This window comes from Stegostoma tigrinum, chromosome 5 (assembly GCF_030684315.1).
Source record: "Stegostoma tigrinum isolate sSteTig4 chromosome 5, sSteTig4.hap1, whole genome shotgun sequence".
Taxonomy (NCBI): Eukaryota; Metazoa; Chordata; class Chondrichthyes; order Orectolobiformes; family Stegostomatidae; genus Stegostoma; species Stegostoma tigrinum.
The window spans coordinates 89,936,735-89,956,501 of record NC_081358.1 but is presented as its reverse complement, the minus strand read 5'-3'; the positions used below and the strand labels follow the sequence as shown (position 1 = coordinate 89,956,501).

At 41.3% G+C, this 19,767-nt stretch overlaps 1 protein-coding gene across 3 annotated transcripts in view; it reads left to right on the top strand.

Annotated features, from left to right (window-relative positions):
* The first annotated feature begins 9,117 nt into the window (after positions 1-9,117).
* triqk (triple QxxK/R motif containing) overlaps positions 9,118-19,767 on the top strand; it is a 94,168-nt gene continuing 83,518 nt past the window's right edge. The window contains exon 1 of one of the 3 annotated variants that reach the window (XM_059646126.1): positions 9,118-9,402. The gene's annotated coding sequence lies outside the window, so the exon portion shown is untranslated. The other 2 variants (XM_059646130.1, XM_059646127.1) reach the window with 2 other exon arrangements.

Below are 19,767 nucleotides of genomic sequence, written 5' to 3'. Positions count from 1 at the left end.
CATTCTCTCTATGCTTCATTAGGTACAAACTACATTTAATTCACATAATTTGCATCAGCATTAACAATTCAAAATGCCCTGATATAAACATTCTATTTTATATGGTGACACAAGCTTGAACAGATTGATGAACAAATTCCAGTTCATTTCCATTATGCTTTCATGTTTTGTACCTTGGGAGTTTAATCAAGCACCCTAGAAAGCAAAAGAGAACCTTACAGAGAAACAAAAAATGTAAAAGGACTAAATTATTTTAAAAATCACTGAATTGGTTACATTCCATGAAAGTGGAGTATTATAATTTGTTTTAGAATCTTCTCTTTATATTTTTAGCATAAAATTGCATCATAGTTCACATTAGACTTGGAAGGCGATCTGGATCTCACTTTTTGTGGTATTGCTACAATTTTAGCAATTTTTTTTCTGTTTTAAATGAATTCTTTTATGGTATGCAGAACTAGCTTTGTTCATCAAATTATTCTTTATCTGTTCTTGAGATTTTCTCTCTTGCTTAATTCAGTGCCAGTAATACATCAAGGCATGGCAGACTGTTTTTTTGTATGGCTAAGTATTGATCTAAATCTAGCAGCATTCTAGCAATAATACATATTTTCCAAGGACAGTAGATATCTCGGCACTTGGAAACAAGAAACTTCACAACTTACTGTTTCCAAAAATCATTTTACACCATTCACTGTCAGAACTCCTTTCACGAAGCAGCAGTGGATTTAGATCTGTTTTTCAATGCAGATTGTTCATGGTTTTTCAGTAGTTCTTGGTTGTTTATCCAAGTGGGAACTCCTATCAAATTTAGAGTTTAGTATTTCTTAAATTAAATTATAATTAAATTTACTATTTTGAGCATGATTATAACACTTCTTGTATTTCAAAGGTGCATGTCTAAATGATCCAGTGAAGCATGTCAGTAATTAGTACCTAACACACAACAATATTGCGGAATAATATTGAGTTTCTCCACTCTCCCTTGATAAGAAACTGGCTGAAATTCACCTCTGGGGCTGTCAATTGATACTGTATTCTACAACTAATATTTTCATTGTTTTCAAATGCTATCCATTTGAATTAATGACTATCAATTCTATTCTTTTAAAAAATACAACTTACCTTTACATATGAAGAATCAGACTTCAAATGTCCAAATAAGTTTGTGATCAGAGGCAGCTGTTGATCGAAAACATTGCGACTAACGATTCTCCAATATTAACGTTGTTTTTTTTGAGTGTATGGTAGTATGATTGTAAACCTGCAAACACTAAACAGCAACAGTTAGCTGTGCAGTGGAAGTGTCGATACCTGTGATTCAGGAGAGCCAGGTTCAAGTTCTACCTGCTCCAGAGGGATGCAGTAACATCTTAAATGTTAATGTTAAGGAGTATCCAAATTGTTGTACATAGGTGCAAACAAAACAATTGCTGTAAAAGAGGTATATAGAGAGACCGTCAAATGGTGAAGGAGGTGACTTTTAAGCATTTCTTTGAAAGAAGTGAAAAGGAATGGGGTGGAGGGATTTACGGAGGTAATTCCAGACTATGACTGACAATGCTATGAGCAGGGGCACCAGGGGTGGGAGAAGGAAAGAATGGACAAGAGACTGTAATTAACAGGGGGAATGAGCTGGGAAGGCAGAATTATAGGCCTGGCATTACATAAAAAGTTTAGTTGAGTTGGACTGGAAAAATTAGGCAGATTTGAATATAAAATAACTTTTTTTAAAAATGTGAAATTCAGGGCAACTTACAATTAGCGCATTTGTAGTATGGTGCACTGACCTCTACATCACCAAGGCCAGACACCAACTCTCTGACACCTCCTCCTACTGCCCCCTTGATCATGACCACACCCTCAACCATCAAAACATCATATCCCAGACCATCCACAACCTCATCATTTCAGGTGACCTCCCACCCACAGTCTCCAACCTCACTGTTCCCCAAACCCGCACGGCCCGTTTCTATCCCACTCCCAAAATCCACAAACCTGGTTGCCCTGGTCGACCCATTATCTCTGCCTGCTCCTGCCCCACTGAACTTATCTCCACTTATCTCGACTTCATCTTCTCCCCCTTGGTCCAGGAACTCCCCACCTATGTCCGTGACACCACCCACACCCGCCGCCTCCTCCAAAACTTCCAACTGTCCAGTCCCCAACACCTCATCTTTACCATGGATGTTTAGTCCCTATACATTGCATTCCCCATGCAAACAGCCTGAAGGGCCTCTGCTTCTTCCTGTCCCACAGGACCGATCAGTCCCCCTCCACTGACACCCTCATCCACTTAGCTGAACTCGTCCTCACCCTTAACAACTTCTCTTTCAATTCCTCCCACTTCCTACAGACAGAGAGGGTGGCCATGGGTACCCACAAGGGCCCAATGCCTGCCTCTTTGTAGGATACATGGAACAATCCCTCTTCCAGATCGATGAAGGTCATGTAGAGTGGCTGTTGTTACCAGCACTTTTCTTGGAATTGCCTAACAGTGAAAATTATGTCCCTAGTTCCATAGTTTGTCAGGGTCCATAGTGGCTTTCAGGAAGGATTTCCTGAGACTGGGAGAGGGTGCTGAGTGAGGATTTAAGTGCTGATCTTCCTGGCTGAGCGCAGGGAGATTCCTTGGTAGTTTCCACTCTCCACCTTGTCACCTTTCTTGAAAATGGAGGTGACGGCAGCGTCACAGAGATTGGCAGGGATTTCTTCTTTGTCAGATTTTCAGGATTAATTGATGGAGATGGCAGGTAAGCGCTGCTCCTCCAATTTTGAAAATTTCTGTTGGAAATTCCTCTAATCCTACAGCTTTTCTAATCTTAACGTGCCTGCTGGTAGCTTCAACTCCTGCCACAATAGGTTGAAGCCCAAGATAATCTTTGATGGGGTGTTGGGAGATTTTCTCATTGGCAATAGTATTGCAGTTTATGAGTTCTTTTGAGGTGTTCTCTCCATCTGAGGCTGATGTTTTCTCTGTTTCTCAATGGGTTCTGTCTCTACTAGTTTGAAGCCAAAGGTGTTGAGTCTTTATATTGTGCGGGGGCCACTGAAGAAACTGAATATTGTGATTGTCAACAAGGAGTTACAGTTCCTTAGCTTTCTAAGGTCACCGTTTTGGTTCTTGATTTGCCTTGTTCTATCTTCTCTGCCTCTGCTGTTTAATGCGTTCTCCTGTTTGCCTTGCTGGTGATGTTGTTTCGTCAGATGTGGAGAGCATTCCTCCTCTTGCTGATGAGTTTTTGTATGATATGGCCATTTTCATTGAAACGGTCTTGGTATTTACTGGTCTTGCAACGAATGATTTCCTCACAGCATGAGATGATGCCTGTCTTCAGCTCTTCAGATTTCCTCCACTCCATTAAAATGAACTTCAGAGATATTGACGAAGACATTGTTGGAAGTTCACTAGTCTGCTTGGATCTTGAAGTTGTTCAACATTGGCCTTTTAGCAGAACTGTTTCTTCATCTTCAGCTGCTTCTGGTGATATTTGATGAACATTGAGGAATGGATAAGCCTGTTCAGTAGTCATCTGCACTGGTCATTGCCAAGGAGGATTCACATTTGATTTCAGGAATGAAAAATGATGTAGTTTATCATTGATGAGCCAGTGCACCCCGGAGGTCTCCAAGAAGTCTTCAATTGTCTTTTCCGCAGAACAGTGCGTGTTGGTGATAACCGACTGGTGTTCTGTGCATTTAGTGAGGAGGAAAATCATGTTGCAGATACAACTCCTGGTTCCTCTTTTTCTAATGGCTCCTTGCCAGACTTGGGCAACCTTTCAAACCCTGGCACTGAAGTCCCTAAGAATGGTAATTAATATTCCTTAGGGATGTTGGTGAGTGTGGGGTAGATGCTTTCTTTGGACTCCATCTATGGCATCTAGATTGATGATGCCAACAGAGAGCTGAGTTGGTTGACAAGTTCATTCTAGATAGCAAATCCAATTCCATGTGTCCTGGACTGATCCTAACGTTTTCCTCTCTGGAAGATGGCGTAACCACCACCTGCTGCCCTTCGAGATTTCTGCAGAGCAATGATATCAATGTTGAAGTGCCTGAGTTCACAGGCAATGAGAGCAGCTCTTTATTCTGGATGACTGTTTTGCTCATTATCCCTGAAATTTCATAAATTCCAGGTTTCAAGATTGAGCTTGGCTTTCGTTTTCTGACTGAAAGTATGTGAGCCTGCTGGATGCAGTTTTTCAGCCAGGTTGGTGACAAAACAGTTTATTTTTAATGCAGCTTTTCCAGCTCCTTTCCCATGCAGGGTGAGCAGAGTGGAAAGCTGTCAAAATGCTCTACTGTTCCTGTCCCAAGAGTGAAATGACTGAGGCAAACTCTAGTGCTTATGTGCTGATCTGAAGCTAGGGGCTTCCAGATCTCTTAACCCTGTCCCTGTCACCTCTCAGAATCACTGCAGGGCTTGTGTTGTGTGTGTATGTGAGGGTTGAATTCATCTAGGTACACACCTTGTGCGGGACAACTTCTTTAAAGCAGAAATGTTGTTGCACATCAACAGACAGCGACAAGAAAGCCTCAAAGACTGGGAACTCCCTACAGCTGAAGCCGTGCCATCTCACATGAACATCTTCCACGTGAATCACCAGTGAGGACGAGTTTTGGATTGTGTTTTATCTGGTTCTGGTCTTACCATCATGGTTAACCCTGCCAGGAGTTGAGAATTCCTGATAGCATCACTCTTGAGATCAACAGAACACTGAAGCCTCTCCACCACAGCAAGGTAGCAATCTATGGAAATAAAAAGATGGGAAATAAATATTCAGGGGTATGTGATGTTTTGAAATGACAGGAAAGAAGGAAAGTGTGGTGGGATAGCTTTGCTCGTATGAGACAGAATAAATATGATAGCAAGAAATGATCTTGGATTGGACGACAGAGAAGCCATGTGGATGGAGGTAAGAAATAGCAAAGGAAGAAAGCACAAGTAGGAACATTTGATAAATCCTTAACAGTAGTCATATGGTAGGAAAGAGAAGAAATCAAGAGTAATGTGGGCATGGATAAAAGACAAAATAATAATAATGGATGACTTTAGTCTTCAGGTATATTGATAAAATCAGATTGGCTGAAGTAGCCACAAAGAAAAATTTGAGAAGAATTTGAGAAAGTTTCCTCGAACAATATATCATGATCCAATCAAGAATTGCGCTATCTGGAGCTGGTGTTGTGTAATGAGACAGTTTTAATAAATTACCTCAAAGTAAAAGATATCATAGAAAACTTACCATAACATGATAGAATTTATTATTCAGTCTGAAAGGGAGAAATATAGGTTGGAAAATAACATGATCAGTAAAGCTATTTGCAAAGGAATTAGGGCTGGGGCAGCCAAAGTGGACAGTGAAAGGAGCTTATGATCAAACTCAGTTGGCAAACAATGGCAGATGCTTAAGGAAATATTAATTGCTGGGGAATCTGAGCAGTTCTGACAGCATCCGTGGGAAGAAACCAAAGTTAACATTTCAAGTCAGCAAATCTTCGTCAGAACATTCTGCTGAGTTTCTTCAGCAATTTCTGTTTTGATTCAGATCTTCAGCATCCGAGGTTTCTTGTATTATTGAAGGAATTATTTCCTGGTTCATTGCAAAGATGTATCCCTGTGAGGAAGAAGGATTTTAGGAAGAAGTTATGTCAATCACTATTAACCAGGGAAGTTCAAGATAGTACCAAATTGAAAGAAAAAAAAACATACAAACTGGCAATGCTTAGGGATAAGTCAGAGGTTTTAGCAAATGTTAAAAACCAAAAAATAATAGAGGGAGAAAATAAACTTTGAGGGTGAACATATGAGTAAAGTTGATAGATAAAAGAGCTTCTTCAAATGTATGAAAAGGAAGAGAGAAACAGGTTCCTTACAGAAGCTGGGAAATATGATGGGGGAACCAGAACTGGAAGAGGAGTTGAATAAATACTTTGTATCAGTCTTGGAAGTAAAAGTCACAAATAACATTCCTAACGTACTAAACAATTATTGGGCAAAAGGAGGAGATGAAATGAATGCTACAACTACAGAAAAAAAATGCTGGGGAAACTATTAGGACTAGAGGCCAATAAGTCACCTGGAACCCAATGAGATACATGCTGGAATATTAAAAGCAGTCACAGAGAGGAATCCATCGTACAGGAATCCTTCAATTATGGATAAAACCCCAGAGGACTGGAAAGTACCTGTGAGATACCTTTCTTTAAAAAGGGAAGGGGAAAAAAATAAACAAAACCATAGTTTGGTTTAACATCTGTAACTGGGAATATGTAAGATCTATCACATAAGACGTAATGGCAGAGGATTTAAAAATACATAAGATGATCAAGCAGAGTTACTACGGCTTCACGAAGGGTAAACCATGCCTGACATATGTATTAGAAGTAATTGAAGAGTTAACAAGCAAACAGGAAAAGGGGAAGAAGTGAATGTAATACATTTGAACTTACAGAAGGAGTTTGATTAAGGTATCACATGTTAGGCTAATTAATAACATAAGAGCACATGATGTTGGAGATAGTATATTAGCACGGATAGAGGAATAGCTAACTAATAGGGATTTATTAAGGAATGGCTAACTGGAAATAAGAGAGGCATTTTCAGGGCCGCAACCTATAACTAGCAGAGTGCCATAGGGAACAGTGCTGTGGCCACAATTAATTCCAACATAAAATAATGTCTTGGATGAGGTAAGTGAATGTACTGTAGCCAAATTTGTGGATGAGACAAAAATAGGTGGGAAGGCAAGTAGCGTGGATGACACAAAGGTTCTGTAGAGCGATATGGAGAGGTTAAGTGAGTGGGCAAACACCAAGCAGATGAAACATAATGCGGGAAATGTGAGGTTATGTATTTTGGCAGGAAGAATAGAGGAGCTGACTATTATTCGAATTGCAAAAGATTTCAGAAATCTACATAGAGATTTGGGAATCCTCACACATAAATCACAAAAAAATCTAGCACCCAAATTCAGCAGGTATTAAGGAAAGCAAATGGAATGTCGCCTTTTATTTCAAAGGGCATGAAGTATAAAACATATGGATATCTTGCTAAAACTACGCAAGGTACTAGTCAGGCTACAGCTGGAATACTGCGAGCAGTCTTGGTCCGTTATCTAATAAAAGACATATCAGCGTTGTGACAGTCATAGAAGGTTCACCATGGAAATCCTGGATGTGGGGGGGTTATATCACGAGGAGAGGTTGAGTAGTTTGGGCCTGTATTCACTGAAGTTTAGAAAAAAAAGGCAACCTACTGAAAAATACAAGGTTCTTAGGGAACATGACAGGGTAGGTGCAGAAGGTTTATTTCCCCTTATAGGAAAATCTAGGACCAAAGGTTGCAATCTTAGAATAAGAGATGTCCCACTTAAAATAGAAATGAAGAGAAATTTCTTCTCTCAGAAGGTAGTGAATTTGTAAAACTCTTTATCCCAGAGAGCTGTAGGGATTGGGATGCATCAAGTATATTCAAGAGTGAAGTGGATAGATTTTAACCAGTAAAGGAATCACGGTTTTGAGGAGAGGCAGAAAATGTTGAGAATGAGTTGAGAATGATCAGATCATGATCTTATTGAATGGTGGAACTCGATGGGTTGAACGGCCTACAAAAACCTTTATAAAATTAAACACTCATTGTTTGCTCACTACTTTCTGCATGGAAGGAGACTTTGAAAATCTTCTCTGCAACTTCTCCTAATAAGAGACTGGCAATTTGCCTGTGACAGTACCATTGAAAACAATGGCTATTGCTAGTACAACACTTGGGGCTTCACCAAGTTGAACTGGGATGAGAAGGTAGCAGTGTCTTCACCTGAAACTCTCTCCCATCCAATCAAAGACCTCACCCCCTACCTCTGAGAGGAACGTACAATTGTACCCGATGTTTCATCTGAAGAGGGAATCTAAAACCAAGAGGCATGTTTTCAAATGAGGAGCCATCCACATAAGACAGAGATAAGGATGAATTTCACTTCTCTGAGGATTGTGAATTTGTGGAATTCTCAACCCCAGACAACTGTGCTGGTTGAGTCCTGTTGGATACAATAAACATGAATGGATTACTGAACAGCAGTAAAGTCAAGGATTATTAGAACAGTCAGAAAAATCCAATCAGGAAAAGATCAGATTAACCATGAACTTAAAAAATGGTGAAGCATTCTCAAGGTATTAATGGCCAATTCTTACTTTTTTTCCTATGTTCATGATACTAACTTCCTTATGACGATCATTGACCAGAAGCTTTACTGGGCCAATTATATAAACACTGAGGCTAGGAGTTCCGGGGTGAGTAACTTGTTTCTTTACTCCTCAAAGCCTGCGCAGGTACAAGAGGCATTTGATGGGATACCCTCTATTTGCCTGGATATAAATATAGCTCCAACATTCTCAAAGAACTCAACACCATTTAATACAAAGCAATTCATTTGATTATCTTTATCCACCGATGTAAAGTGCTCTACATCACATGTATATTGGTAACAGTGTGCACCATCTACAACATGCACTGCAGCAACTTAAAAAGGCTCCTCCATCAATGCCAGTGATCTGTAGCACCGAAAAGAACTACAGAAGCAAAGATATGCTACCGCCTGCCCACTCCCCGGAAAGTGCCATATCATTCTTATTTGAAATATCTTGCCGTTCTTTCACTGTTAGGAGACCAATTGTGGATGAACATTAGATGGACTGCAGAGGTTCAAGAAGGCAGCATGTTATCCAGAGCAAATAGGTGCAATGGCAAAACTAAAATACTGGCACTATCAACAAGCCACGCGTCCCATGAAAAAAATAAAAGGATAGCGAATAAGTTCGTGGCACTATTTGAGAATATAATAAAAACAGTGCGGATACTGGAAGATCTGAAACAAGCAAAATAAGATGTTATTGGAGAACCTCAGCAGGGCTGGCAGATCTACGGAGAGAGAGAAAAACGAGTTAATGTTTTGAGTCCAGTCACCCTTCTACAGAAACTGCCAGACCTGCTGAGTTTCTCCAGGGCTTTCTGCTCTCGTTTGCTTATGGAATTCAAACAGTGGCTTAGAAACTTCCTTTATGCATGTGTTGTATTAAAGGAAAAGGAGCTGCGGCACAGAAGCGAGCTGCAACTGACTGCAGTGCAGAGAATGGAATTGGGTTGGAAAGACTGAGACTGTGCCGCTGACGGAACTCGCACGAGCGGAAGTGGGAGCGCGAGGCGGATCCGGGCCAGGTTCGGCAAAGCCGCTCGGCCCAACCGTCTGGGACTAGTAGCGCAGACACTAATCGTCGGCTCCTCAACACACATTAACACCACAGTGCCTGAACACAACTTCTTCCAATCGGGGTTTATCCACCGCCCCTCGGAAGAAAGGGGAGGAAGGTTCAGGAAGAACACGGAACAGCCTCCACTTGCTGGTTTGTGCTCACTTTCTAGCCTTTGATTGGATGGGTCCGACGTCAATTTGGGGTTGGTGTGACTCGGAAGCAACGTTGACAATTTTTTTTCAGTTTGTGTGTGATCGGATCATCAGGGGAGCTGACCGAATTTTTCACATTTACAGTGAGAGGTAAAGGAGCATTGTGTTTTAGGATGGTGAGAGGGTACAGTGGTGATATGTGTAAACAAGCTTGAGCAAATAATTTAGTATCAATTCCATTATATATTTCTAATTCGGACTGCTGCACTCTTGCCAATCTAAAAATAAGCGAGAAAGAACTTGCATGTAAGTGTCATGCTATATTGCATTAAACTTTTCAAAGCATTTTGCACAAATACATTAGTTGAAGTGTAAACACTGGGGGTGCCATATTTGATCCAAAATATGCTTGAAAGTCCTACCAGATCATTCTCAATCATCTTCACACTGTTTCTTTGCTGAAAGTGTTAGAGGTGACCAGATGCCAGAAAGGGTAAAAAGACACTTGTAAATGTCGTCCATGGACTCCCTAACAATAATTATAGGGTGGAACAGAGGATAAATCAGGAGATAATGAGGGCGCGTAACAAAAGCAGTAAGTGCATTCATCGTGGGTGATTTTAATTTTCATGTTGATTCGGATAGTCCGATTGGAGGAGGAAGATGAAATAACTTTACAGAGGCTGGTATTCTATTACCATGCCACCCTTCATTTACACACAAACAATCCTTGACTTTAGTACTACCTTTCAGAGTATATCTCAGACACTTTTTTGTACCTTTAGCCAGGGCACCCTGACGGGATCAGGTTAACAGTACCAATCAGGGAACTTATATTCAATTAGGCTCACCTGGCTGACTTCATTGCAATCATTATAGAAGACATATGATGGAATTCATAGAGTGTATTTGGGATACATTACAAGAACAATATATTGTGAATCCAACTAGGAATCAGGTTATTCTACTGTCACTATATGGGAGAACCTCTCTGAGTCAGAGGATACAGGTTGGTCTTTTTACTTTGAGAGCTTCCTGGGGCAATTTAGCATTGGGTCGGGTTCCTTTCGATTCAGCAACTTGCACAGGTGGCTTCTAATGCACGGAAGTCCACCTGTTGCATCAAGAGTGGCTCAGTAGACTTTCACTGTTCCGGCAGCAAAGGTGTTGTGGTGGCTACTTCTGTCATGTTAATTTCTGATTCAGACGACTGAACAATGTTTTGGTGGAGAGGTGAATCTGTGGGCTCCACAGCAATTCCAAAGGTTCCCAGAGGCACAGCACATTTTGTGCTCACACTGTCTGAGAATTCATGGCATTCTTTTGGTCCGCATGCTTATTTAGGACTGTTGTAGTTACTTGAACTTTATATATCATTGGTCTTGACCTCACATTGACCACGCCTCTTATCCATTTGGGACCATTTCAGTGACTCTTATACCAAACTTCATCCCTTTATCAAACTGTCCCTCTCACTTGGTGGAGCCTTGGGTCTGGCATTAGAGTTTCTGATGCCATTGCACACTGCTTGCCCCACTCACCCCTACTCCAAGTTCAGGCAGATCAGACTTAATCTGGTATGGAGTCTTTTACCCATTAGGCACACTGCCGATGCTGTCGTATAGTTGCATGTAGGGTGGTTCTTATAATCAGACAAGAACTGGACTAGCTTGGAATCGAGGCAGGCCATATAAATTGTTCCTTCAGTGTTTGGACCACTCTTTCTGCCAGACAATTAGATAATGGTCAGTATGGGGCTATCCTTATATGTTGAATCCATTCGGCTTCAAACCTGGTAAACAATGGCCTGTGATCTGTGACTGGCACTTATGGGACTCTGTGTGGTGCAAAAGATGTGTTCAGTTTTCCTATCATCGTCCAAGTATTTGTTGAATGGACCTTATGTGCCCTACACTTTGAGTGGGTGTCTCATGATTAAGAACATAGAAACCGTGAAAGGACCTGTATAGTCAACATGCAACTGAGTCCAAGGTTAACCCAGTCATTACAACAGTTGATGAGGTTTTGCTGGTAGTAGTTTTTGTCCTTGTTTGCACCCTGGGCACTGCTCCACCCATGCAGCTAGGTCTACATCCAAACCTTGTCACCAGACATAACCTCTTGCCCACATCTTCATTTTGGAGATCCTGAATGACTTTACTGGAATGCAGCCAGTATCTGGTGGTAATCTTTTAGGACAATCACTCTTGCTTCCCAACAGTATGCCAATCTCTACTGCCAGCTGGCCTGTCCTGGTCCAGAAATGTTTCATCTCTAGTTTTGACAACTTCCCGCATTAATACCAATTGTTTCAGTTTGCAGAGGACTGGATCTTTCTGTACCACAGTCTGATTTTGTCAGCTGTGACTGAGATTGTGTCCAGAAAGTTTAATATCATTCCAGTCTCTTCCACTGGGGGTATGATTGGTGGTATATCTATAATTGGGAGGCAGCCCAATTCATCCGCATTTGCTACTTGGCCTCCCAGACAGTGTTCTAACTTGTAAGGACTTAGTATTAAAGCCCACCACTGAATGTGGCCTGAAGCTATGGATGGCACTGCTTACCCTTTTGTGGTCTGTGACTCTTAAAGGTATTGGTGGGATTTACTAATTCAAAACACGATCACCAATCTCTTTTTCAGTCTGACCATTTTTACGCTCTGCAATAGCCACAGTCCTGGATGTATAAGCCATTGGACGATGTTCTCCATTGGGCCATCTATGAGCTAATACTACCCCGATGCCACATGGGGAGGCATTACATGTCAGTACCAGATCTTTCTTGGTATTGTCGTGTGCAAACGCGTGAGAAGATGATAACTGTTACATTACTTCTTTGAAAGCTAGGGCTTCTCTGTGAGACTATTTCTAAGGCAGGCACTTTTTAAGGGTTTGATGTAAAGATACCAGCCCAAAAAAAGACCTTGGCTCCTGGACAGATGTGAGAGGCAGGGCACCTTTAATCATCCTCACTTCATCTTCCAGGAACCCGGTCTTGTTGACTCTATAGCCCAACGAGGTCACTTGGCGGGACTGGAACACACATTTTACCCTTCTTAGGCATATGCTGCCTTGGAAAAACTCTTTAGGACTATACCCAAGTTCTCTAAATGTCCCTTATTAGTTTTCTCTGTTATCAGGAAATCATCTAGATAAGTGGCATCCTGAGGTAGACCTTACAAAATGTTCTCCATCCTCTGCTGAAAAATTGAACAGGCTGTCGATAGCCCAAATGGCAGTCTCGTATGTTGGTACAAGAGTTTATTGAAATTAATTGTAGCATACTTCTGGTAATCCTGGTCCAAATGCTATTGCAACTAAGTATGGCTCATGTCCAGCTTTGTGAAGGATAACCCTCCTGTCAATGTTGTGTGTAAGTCCTCCATCTGAGGGTTTGGGTATTTATACAGCTGCAAAAATGGTCTACTGTTTATTTAAAAATTTTCACAAAGGCAAACTGACCAATTGGGCTTCAAAATCAGTTTAACCAATGCTACCTCTTTCACAAATTGGACTGATTTGATGATCCCTTTGACTTTCCAGGCTTTGACTTTTGCTAATACAGAGTCAGACACCAGAGTGTCAGCACCCCTGTAATTCAATCTTCTTATGTTAGTGAGGTCTCCCTGACTGGACTAGATTAACAGCCCCATTTGGGGAACTCCTATTCTCTGAAGTGCAGCTGACAGACCTCGTTACAATCACTATAGAAGACGTGGGGAAGAATTTGTAGAGTGTATTCGGGATAGTTTCCAAGAGCAATATGTTGTGAATCCAACCATGGATCAGGTTATTTTGGATCTGGTGATGTGTGATGGTTTAATAAATGATGTCAGACTAAAATATTCCCTAGCAAACAGTGACTGTACTATGATAGAATTTAGCATTTGGTTTGAGATGGAATAACTTGAATTGGAAACAACAGCGCTAAGCCTAAATGAGGTCAATTACAAAAGAATGAGAGCAGAGCTCGCTGGAGTGAATTGGTAAAGGAGTTTAGCAGCAAAAATGGTTAAGGAACAGTGGTAGATCATTAAAAAATAGTTAATGACTCACAGCAAATATATTATCAATTGAGGAAGAATTATTCTAGGAAAGGAATGAGCCAACCATAGTTAAGCGGCGAAGTTAAGGGTAGCAACAAAATCAAAGCAAAAATATACAGTGTATCAAAGATTAGTGGTAAGGCGGAGTATTGCGAAAGTATAAAAAGAAGAACAGAAGATGACCAAAAATAATAAAGAAGGAGAAAATGAGCATTATGGGTAAACTTGGAACTACCAACAAGGCAGATGACAAGAACTGTTTTAAATTTATAAAAAGGAAGAGAGAAGTCAAAGTGAACCTAGGCCACTTGGAGAATGAGGCTGGGGAAATAATAACAGGGAACCAGGAAACGGCAGAGGAGTAGAACAAATACTTTGCATCAATCTTCACACTAAAAGACATTAATAACGTTCTGAGATCACTAAATAATCAAGGAGCAAAAGGAGACGAAGAAATAAATATAATACCCATCATGAGAAAGAAAGTACTAGGAAAACCAATGGAGTTAAGACCAGTAAGTCCCGTGGACTTGATGGATGCACCTTAATATATTAAACAAAGTAGCTTCGCGGATAGTAGATTCATGAAAGTAATCTTTCAGGAATCCCTAGATTCTGAAAAAGGCTTGGAAGATTGGAAAACTGTCAATTTTTTTAAAAAGGGAAGGAGACAGAAACAGGTAACCCCAGGCCAATTAGCTTTACGTGAATGTCCATTATTAGGAAAATATGAGTCTGCAGGTAGTTCTCTTATTACACGATAGTTGTGTACTTGTGTGACCTTGCACTGAGAAAATTGCGAAATAGAAAATCGCGTTATAGAGAAATCACTATACCTGTACAGCAGAAAGTTTGCTTGATCCAAACAGCATCCACTATTCATCGATCACTTAGCAGCCAATTCGCATTAACGAAACACATGCTATAGCAGAACTTATAAAATATGTAATGGCAGAATATTTAGGAATACATAATATGATCAAGCAGAGTCAGGAGGGCTTCATAAAGGGTTTCATTCCTGATAAGTGTCCTGGGATTCTTTGATGAGATAACAAGCAGGATAGAAAGAGGGGAAGCAATGGATCTAATAGATTTGGATTTTCAGAAGGCACATAGTGAAATCATGGTAGATTTTATAATCCTCAGCTCCACTTTCCTGCATTTTTGCTATAAACCTCGATTTGCTTACAGATGAAAAGTGTCTATCCCAGCTTTGATAACCCTCTATTGTAAATAATGCTAGAGACTGGCTACCTCTGAGAGAAAAAAAACTCTACCTCTGGCTTAAATGTGCAGCCCTTATTCTGAGATTATGTTCTGTGGCCCAAAACTCTCCCAGAAGGGGCACCAACCTTACTGCATCTACCCTGTCAAAGTCTCAAAAGAATCTTTGTTTTAATAAAATCACCTCTCATTCTTCAGGCCCAACCTATTCAGTCTGCTCTCATAAGGTACCAGAGCTGTTACCGATTTTGTGAACCTTTTATGAACTGCCTTCAATGCTCGTATGTGTTTCCTTAATTAAGGGGCCTGAAAGTATTCACAGCATTCCTGCTGTGCTCTGACTAGTGCCCTATATGATTTTAGCGAAAGCCTCCCTACTTTTATGCCAAATTCCCTTTGTAATAAAGACCAACATTCCGTTTGTCTTCCCTATTATCCGCTGAACTTGGATTCTCGCTTTTTGTGATGCATGCATGAGAACTGTTAAATCCCTCTGTTTTGTAGCTTTCTGAAGTCTTTCATCCATTTAAATGATAGGTGGCTCCTCTATTTTTCCTGCCAAACTGTAAAACTTCACATTTTCCAGCACAATATTCCACCGAGCAATTTTTTGCCCACTTGCTTCACCTATCTGTATTCTTCTGCAGACTATTTGTCCAATCCTCAGCATTTGCCTTCCCATCTATTTTTGTGTCATCCACAAACTTGGCAATAGTACATTTGCATAACTCACTACAAGGCATTAATATGTAGCATTAAATTGTGGCCACAGCACTGATCCCTGTGGCACTCATTAGTTATAGGTTATCATCTTGAAATGCCTCCCTTATCCCAATTTTGTTGACTATTATTACCCTATCCTCTATCCCTCCTAATATATTACCTCCCACATCATAGACTCTTAAATAAAAACCAAAAGAACTGTGGATGCTGTAAATCAGGAACAAAAACAGAAGTTGCTGGAAAAGCTGAGTAGGTCTGGCAGCATGTGTGAAGAAAAAAATGTGTTAACGTTTCTGGTCTGGTGACGCTTCCTTAGAACTGATGGTGGCTGGGAAAACGTTGGTTTATTTGCAGAAAATAGGGAAGGAGAGGGGGTATGGAGTAAAAGATAGGATAGAGCATGAAAAGAGAGAAGAGCAGTTGGATAGACAAAAGAGTTGATAACAATCTAGTTGGGAGGGTGAATAGCTGTTAATGGGAACTGTTAGTGACTAACAATAGGTAGTGTGTAATGGTAGGCTATGTGATAACAAGAGATTATGGGAACTGCAGATGCTGGAGAATCTGAGATAACACAATGTAGAGCTGGATGAACACAGCCAACCAAGCAGCATCTTGGGAGCACGAAAGCTGATGTTTTGGGCCTAGGCCTGGTATGTGGAGTAGGAGGTTAGGACATGAGAGAGTTCAAGCCCTAAAATTAGTTATCTCTACATTGAGCCTGGAAGGCTGCAGGGTCCCCAAGTGGAAAATGAGGTGTTGTTTTTCCAATTTGTGCTGAGTTTTGCTGGAACACTGCAGCAAGCCTGAGACAGAGATGTTGGCCAGGGAGCAGGGTGGTATGTTGAAGTGGCAGGCAATTGGAAGCTCAGGGTCTTTTTTGCAAGCAGAACGTGGATGTCCTGCAAAGCGGTCACCCAGTCTATGCTTTGTTTTCCCCAATGTAGGGGCAACCATATTGTGAGCAGCCAATGCAATAGACTAAATTGTGGGAACTGCAGGTGAACTGTTTCTTGGGCATGTTTGGGCCCTTGAATACTGGGGAGAGAGGAGGTAAGTAGGCAGGTGTTACATCTTCAGTGACTGCAGGCGAGGATACCATGGAGCTGTTGGGGAGTTCTGGGAATGAAAGAAGAGTGGACCAGGGTGTCGCAGAGGGAATGGTCCCTACAGAAGGGAGGGGAATGGAATATGTGTCTGATGGTGGCATCTTGCTGGAAGTGGTGGCTGGTGATCTTCTGGATGTGGATGATGGTGGGATGGTAGGTTAGGACAAGGGGAACTCTATCGCTGTTGTGGGTGGGAAGAGAGGGGGTGAGGACATCTATGTTCTGCTTGCAGAAAAGATCCTGAGCTTCCAGTTGCCTGCCACTTTATCATACCACCCTGTACCCTAGCCAACAATCTCTGTCTGAGGCTTGTTGTGGTGGTCTAACGAAGCTCAGTGCAAGCTGGAAGAACAACACCCTATTTTCTGCTTGAGGACCCTGCAGCTCTCCGGACTTGATATCGAGTTCAATAATTTTAGAGCCAAAACTTTCCCATGCCCTAGCCTCCTACCTCACACGCCAGGCCTTGTTATCACGTAGCCTGCCATTACACACTACCTATTGTTAGTCACTAACAGTCTCCATTAACAGCTATTCACCCTCTTAGCCAGATCGTTATTAACTCCTATGTCTATTCAACTGCTGCTCCCTCTTCCGGCTCTATCCTTTATCCTATCACTTACTTCCTAACCCATTGCCCTCCCTATTTCCTGAATATTAGCCAATGTTTTCCCAGCTACCATCAGTTTTGAGGATGGGTCACCGGTCCTGAAATGTTAACATTCTGCCAGACCTGCTGAGTTTCTCCGGCAACTTACGTTTTTGTTCGTGGACTCTTATCTTAACCAGCCTAACGAAAGGCACTTATCAAATGATTTCTAAAATTCCAAATCTGTTATATCCAGTGCTTGACCCTGGTCAGTGTGTGAGTATTGGAGATAGAACTGGTGATCCATTTGTTACCTTCTCTTGTTGGATCTAAGCCAGGCTGTGTCTTAATTGTCTAACTACTGACTGCTGTAAGCGTGATGTAGGTCACTTATTTCTCCTACCTCGCCCTATTCTAGATTTCTGTCATTGCATTAGTTAACAATCTTAGCACAGTTTTGTGCGACCCTTCTGTTGCTTTGTAAGTCTGTCACTGCCCAGGTACTGAATTGCACTCCTGTCTGGTTGGCTTGATTTCCTCTCTCCATTAATCTCAAAATACCTTTTATAGGTGTTTCTCACTAGACTGAAAAGGAGTATCATCAGCGTGTTCACAAAGGATACTTACTCCTGTTTAAACAATGACTATGCGACTCCTAGCCCTGCCTTGGAATGTAGCATGCACTTTAAACTTAGTTCACTCATGGTAATGGCTACCTTATATATATTCAATTACATCCTTTATTTGTATTTCATATGATTTCTTAATACCATCAAATTTACAACAATACACAGGGCCATTTTAATATTGTTAGGTTCAATAGTACTGGTATACAATTTCAAGTTTTAGACGTCATACAGCTACTTTCTGCCTGTAAATAATACCAGTAGGTTTAGAATGCCAAGAGACAGTTTTAGGCGCTATCGCAATGTTGGCCTTGTCATTGATGTAATGGTCATGGTTCACAGTTAGTCGGGCTCACATTTTCTTGGGCCTCCGAATCAGTAAAATGTTTTATCCGCAGTCGATGCTTCCATCTCCTGTTCTCTTTTGTATTCATACAAATGCACGTATTGCTGGTCATGATCACCTTGTGTGCCCTGTCCATCTCGGGATGAATCTTATTGATTTGGGTGCCATCTGTAGGTACACTTCTTGCCTACCTTGAGCACTGCTTCATTACTGCCCTTTCTCATTCTTTCCTGGCCTTGGATGCCTTGTTGTACTCTCACCTGCCTTAACTCTTGCAGTTGGCTGTCTAATTGCAGTGTGTTGTTCCTAATACAATTGCTTATTGGTTCTAGTTGTTTGTTACCACTTGATATTCCTCCTGATAGTTACCATCACCCTGCCACCTTTCCCTCTGTGGGTTTCCAAAGGATTCTATTTTGAAACCCTGAATGAAATCTGTCTGTTCAACTCTGGGTAGTGCTTCCCAGATCAGAGCATGTAACAAGAAAAATTTCCTGATGTCGTTGTTCGTTCTTTTACCATTCACTTTATATCAATGCCCTTTGGTTCTCAAATCTTCTGATTAATGCCCTCTGTCTAGATGCCTCATAATTTTGAATGCCTTCTTGCTAAAGGCAGATACAAAATTTAATACCTCAGTCATGCTCTCTACCACAATGCATGAATCCCCTTTTTGATTAATAATTAGCTCATTAGTAAGTACCCATCATAGTCACACAGCATAGAACCGGCCCTTCAGCGCACCATGCCTATGATAATCAACAAATACCAAACTACATTAATCCCATTTATCTGCACGCAATCTGTAGCCTACTATGCTCTTGCATTTTAAGTGCCTGTCCAGGTGCTTCTTAAATATTGCAAGAGTATTTGCCTCTACCACACTCTCACACAGCACGTTCCATATTTCTAACACCCTCTGGGTGAAAAAGAATTTCCTCCGATCCCCTCTAAACCATTCCCTCCTCACCTTAAGCTTATTCTGTCTTGTCTTAGACACGTCTGCCATGGCGGAGAAGATTCTTACAATGCCTCTCTTTATTTTGTATACTTCAATCAGATTGATGCCCCATCCCTCCTTTGCTCCAAAGAAAACAAACCCAGCCTACTTGGTCTCTCCTCATAACTGAGACTTTTCATCCCAGGCACCATCCTGGGTGAATCTCCCATGCAGTCATGTCCTGATAGTGTGCTGACCGGCCCTGCATACAGTATTCCATCTGTGGCCTAACCAATGTTTTATAAAATTGTCGCAATGCATCCTCACTCTTTTATTCTGTGCTGCAGAAAATGATAGCAGCGATCCGATGTGAGTTCTTGACCACCCTGTTGAGTTGTGCTGATACATCCAGGGATCTATGGGCATGTACACCAAGGTCCCTTTGTCCCTCATTACACCATAGGGATCGACCATTCCTTGTATATATCCATCTTGCGTTAGACCTCCCAAAATGCATCACTTTACGCTATCAGGATTAAATTCCATCTGCCATTGCTCTGCTCAATTTACCACATGATCAACATCAGTCTGTAGCCTGAGGCCATCCTTTTCACTATCAACACTTACTAACTAAATCTATATTCACATCCAAGTTGTTGATGTAAATAACAAACAGCAAGGGCCCCAACACCAATCCCTGTGGTACACCACTGTTCACAGGCTTCCAATCACAAAAACAGCCTCTACCATCACTCTTG